At 33.3% G+C, this 5,561-nt stretch overlaps 1 pseudogene; it reads right to left on the reverse strand.

Moving 5' to 3' along the window:
• Positions 1–1,919: 1,919 nt before the first annotated feature.
• Positions 1,920–2,036, reverse strand: LOC111746730 (annotated as a pseudogene).
• Positions 2,037–5,561: the final 3,525 nt, after the last annotated feature.

The raw sequence follows: 5,561 nt of genomic DNA on the forward strand, positions 1-5,561 counted from the left end.
CAGCTTCCCACTCCACTCTCCAGGGACAATCATATTTAACTCTTTCTGTTTCTAGATCTTTCGAGAGTATAGGACATGGATCTGAATCATTTTTTTTTTTTAGTACTAAATCTTGATGGAAAAACTTTACAATTTTTAGTTTAACTTCCTGCTATGACAGGAAAGGATATTAATATGACACCCATATTCCTTTCCCCTTCTCTTAATTTTGAACAATTATAGCACTATTTTTAGTGCTTTTTTAACATTACTTTTAAAACCAATGACTTGTATTCCATACATTTTTGAAAATATAGATTAAATCTCCAATTTGGAAAATAAAATTTTAAGCTAATTTATCCCTCCTTCTCTCTCTCACACCGCACCCTCCCATTCCCCAATCTATTTAAACATTCAATTGTTGCTCTTCTTTTCACTGTAGGTGGATTACAAAAGTTTACAACTACTGATAGCATGTTTGTGCTAAAAGATAAACTGAGGTATACTTAAAAATTTTAGGAGTGTATTTGAGCAAAACTATTCGAATCAGGCAGCATCCACTCTACGAAGAGAAAAGAGCTGGGAGGAGCGGTACAAAATGGAAGACTTTTATAGGCAGAAGGGAATGGGAACAAGAAAATTACATTAGGCAAAAAAGCAGGTTGGTTACTGCAAGGTTACTTTGCTTTAGGGACCAGGCAGATTCCCGATTGACCCGCTTACGATTTCATTTCTGAGAGAGGTGAAACTGTAACTAAGTCTAGGTTCGGTGACATGGGACAGCATGGCAACTCCATTTGGAGCCTATTGTCTTGTTTTGCTTTGTTTTAATTTTTTAATTAATTTATTTTTTAAAAAATTTTAAACAGTTATAATTATTGCTCATTGTGAAGTCAAAGAGCATGCAACAGTTACACTTTTACAGTTTCAGTGACATCACAGCCCCATCTGTCATTTAAATCACATCGCTCCTTCCTAGTATCAAAGTCACTGATTCTGGTTAAAATCAAAGTCACTAGTGATTTGATTTTAACTAGAATCTCCATTTTAACTAGTTCTTCTTTCTTTACCTCTACCAATAAATCAAAACCATGCCATATTTTGGTTTGTACTGTGTTTGGGCCGTGAGTTGTATTTTTTTGTTCTGGCATTTATTGCCTTTTTTTGTTTATAGTTGAAAGAATTATATCCCTCATCATGTGCCTTATGTTTCGCTGGCTTTCATTCTCCTTTACTTGATATGCAGCTCCACATTTTGAAGATATTTTACTTAGATCCTATTTATTTAGATCCTACTAACATCATGTTCTAATTTGGACTTACTGCTTTGTAAGCCTACTACTCAGCTACTGTCTTAGTGTTTCATTTTATTGAATTCTTGATTTCAACAAGTTCCCTCCTTTGGGTGCTGGAGTGTATCCTCATTTCCTCACATATGCTGAAAGGAAAATGCCTGAGTTCTTGCATGTTTGGAATGACTTTGTTTTGCTCAGACTGTGATTCGGTATGGGTTGGGGTTTGTTTGCTTGCTTGTTTGCTTGTTTAATTCATCCTGTTTTGGGTTACTGGACTTTTTTATTACAGTGATTCCTTGCTCTCCGTAGCTCTAGGATTTTTTGTTTTTCTTTAACACTTTCTTTTTCTACATTCTCTCTGCTTTCTCTCTTTCTCTGAATATCCTGATATAAACTCCTAAACTGATCCTCTATATATGATAATGTTTCCCTAGTGGTTTTTTTCTCTTTGCCTTTTTGCTCTACATTCTGGAATCTTTCAAATTTTCTATTAAATTTGTTATTATGACAATCATATTTCCATTTTCCAATGTCTTCTCTTATTGTTCATTTCTTAGCAACCTGTTCTTGTTTTACAGGAGACATATAATTTTGACCATGAGATTCCCAATCACATTATTTAAGAAGGTTTCTTTTTTTTTTTTACACCTCCAGCACCTGGTCTTCCTTGGTGGTCTCCCATCCAAGTACTAACCAGGCCTGATCCTGCTTAGCTTCCGAGATCAGAAGATCGGGCACGTTCAGGGTGGCATGGCCGTAGACAAGAAGTTTTTTTAATTGAAATGTTTATTGAGATCATTGAGATTCATATGCAGTTATAAGAAATAATATGCAAAGATCCCAAGCACACTTTACTCAGTTTCCCTAAAAAACATTTGCAAAACTCTAGCATAATAATACAACCAGGATATTGACAATCCACTGATATTCAGATTTCCAGTTTTCCTTAGACTCATTTATGTGTGTATATATGCACGTAGTTCTATACAATTTTATCTTATGTGCAGGTTTATGTATCCTCTACCAGTACTGAGTAGTTCTATCGCCACAAAGACTACTCATGTTGTCTTTCTATAACCTCCCACCTCCCTTCCAACTCCTTTTGTCTCTACTTGATAATCACTAATCTTTTCTCCATTTCTATAATCTTGTCATTTTATGATGCTACATAAATTAAATAATAAATTTGGGATTTACTTTTTTCACTCAGCATGAATTACCTGGAAATTCATCCAAGTTATTATGTGTATTGATCTTTTGTTTCTTTTTATCTTGAGATACTAGTCCATGATATGTACGTAACAGTTTATTTAACCTTTTCCCCTACTGAAGGACATCTGGGCTGTCCTTTAGGTACAGTTTTTGCATAAACATATGTGTTCATTTCTCTGGGATAAATACCTAAGAGTATTATTGCTGGGTTATGTGGTAGTTGTGTGTTTAGTTTTATAAGAAACTGCCAAACTCTTTTTCAAATGGTCTATGCCATTTGTACATTCACACCAGTAATACATGAATGATCTGGTTTCTCTACATCTTCACCAGCATTTTGTGTTGTCACTATTATCTTATTTTAGCCACTCTGATAGGTGTGTACTAATATCTTATTATACCTTTAATTTGTATTTCCTTGATGGTAATGATGAATATCTTTTCATATACTTATTTGCCATCTGAATATCCTCTTCAGTAAAAGCTCTCTACATATTTTTTGTACATTTTCCAATTGGGTTGTATGTTTTTCTTTCTGCTGAGTTTGAGAATTCTTTATATATTCTAAATATTAGTCCTTTATTGGATATGTGGTTTGAAAATATTTTTTATCAGGCTATAAATTGCCTTTTCAGCCTCTTTAAATGGGCTTTTGTAGAGCAAAAGTTTTAAATTTCGATGAGTCAACTTACCAATTTTTTCTAACCTTTCCCTTTTCTCATGCTTTTTGTATCAAGTCTGAGAAATTTCAGCCTATCCCTAGCCACTGAAGATTGTTTTCCTATGTTTCTATTTTCTAAAAGTTTTATAGACTTATATTTTATATTTAAGTCTATGGTTCATTTTGAGTTAATTTTTGTAGAAGGTTTCAGTCAAGGTTCATTTTTTTTTTTGCTCCAGCATTATTTGTTAAAAAGGCTATCTCTTTTTTTTTCCTTTGCTGAATTACTTTTGGACCTTTGCCAAAATCAATTGGGCATATTCGTGAGATTCTGTTTCTGGGTGTTCTTTTCTGTTCCATTGATCTATGTGTCTATCTCTCTGTCAATACCACATTGTCCGGATTACTGTGGCCATATGGTAAGTCTTAATATGATAGAATGACTTCTCCCACTTTATCTTTTTTTGTCAGACTGTTTTAGATATTCTAGGGCATCTGCCTTTCCATATAAAATTTTAAATAGTCTAGTCCATGTGCTGTACAGAAACCCTTGCTGTGATAGGAATTTTATTAAACTGATAGATCGACTTGTGGAAAATTTGAGTCTTTAGTATGTTGAGTCTTCTAATTCATGAACACTACTTATTTAGGTCTCCCTTGATTTCTTTCATCAGTATTTTGTAATTTTCAGCATACAGTTCCTATATATGTTTTGTTAAGTGTATACCTGAATATTTTGTTTACTTTAGAGGGATTGTAAATGGTATTATGCTTTTTCATTTTGGTTTTTATATGTTTATTGTCAAATATAGAAATGGGGTTGATTTTTGTGTATGTGAATCATGCATACTATGATCTCATTGAACTAATTTATTAGTTCTTGGTGGGTTTTTTTAATAGATTCTTTGGAATTTTATATGTAGATAATCATGCCATCTGCAAAAGGAGACAATTTTAACTCTTCCTTTCTAATGTGTATGTCTTTTACTTCAATTTTTGCTTCATTTCAGTAGCTAGAGCTTCTAGTACCATGTTGAATAAGAGTGGTGACAAAGGACATCATTGCTTTATTCTTGATCTTAGAAGTAAAGCGTTCTGTCTCTGATTATGATATTAGTTATAGATCTTTTAGACACTCTTAAGCTGAGATAATTCCCCTCTATTCCTAAATTGCTGAAAATTTTTTATCATTATCGTGTGTTAAATTTTGTCAAATTTTTTTTTTCCTCATTTGAGATGATCACATGCTTTTTCTTATTTAGCTTGGCAATATGATTAATTTTTGAATGTTGAATCATCCAAATTGGTCATGGTATATAATTCTTTTTATATATTGTTATATTCAATTTGCTAATATTTTGTCGTTGGCTTTTGCATCTAAGTTCAAGAAATATTGATCTATAGCTATCCTTTTTTGTTCTATCTTTAGTGTTAGTATGAGAGTAAGGAGGTCTATGCCATCTTGTCCAGACTGGAAGTCTTCAATCACATTTTTAAAATTCTCTTCTGTTACTTATAAATTTTCCCTTTCATAAATACTTATTTATTTCTGTGTTTCCTCTTCTCTACTTTGGGATTTCTTAAATTTCTAGTGATTCTTACTTTTTCATTCATATAAGTCTAGAGTATCAGGAAGCCTGAAGAGAAGTTTGTTCCATGAACATAGGTAGAGCTCATCTACTTCACTTTACAGTGTATAGGCAGAGAGCAAGCCATCAGTGCATGAAATAATATTAACAACTTTCTCAAGAAAGATAGAACAGAGTAGAGAGGTTGCCCCTAGAGTACACACAAGGAAACCTGCTGATTACAAGTAAGATACTGTCAGCAGCAAAAACCAGGAAAGCTGTGAGCCACAGCAAGTGAGGCGGAGAAGAGAGGTGAGAAGTGGTCATGAAAATACAAGATTCTTTGAAGTTCTATGTTTGATATTGTCCACTTTTTTCTACCTCTTCTTTACTGTCTTCTGTATGTATTTTTTGTTTGTCTATCTGCAAATAAAATCTTCTTTAAGTGAGATGAAAATATCATTGGCAGGAGTTAGGGAAGCTCGCTTAGTGGCAGGACTCGATAAAAAATCCTACTCATTCCAGCTTTTGTAGATACTCAGACATTAAATGATTGTCTCTCAGCTTATACACTCGTTTTAATATTGCTATTCTGAATCAGAAGTCTAGTAGAACGTTATTAAGTTTCTGTTTGGAAATATTGATTTACTCCAGTGCTTGAAGAGAATGGTAGAAAGTTTTCGTCCAGTTCTCTTTACAGAAAGAGTAAGAAAAATCTCCCTGCATTTTAAGGCACTAACCAAGTAAACTCTTCCACTTCCTCATCTCTAAATAACATAAAACTTAAAACTTCATCTTCTGATATTATAATCTCTGAAATTAAGGCTCCCCCTTCCACTCTCACTT

This window comes from Pteropus vampyrus, unplaced genomic scaffold, assembly GCF_000151845.1.
Source record: "Pteropus vampyrus isolate Shadow unplaced genomic scaffold, Pvam_2.0 Scaffold199, whole genome shotgun sequence".
NCBI lineage: Eukaryota > Metazoa > Chordata > Mammalia > Chiroptera > Pteropodidae > Pteropus > Pteropus vampyrus.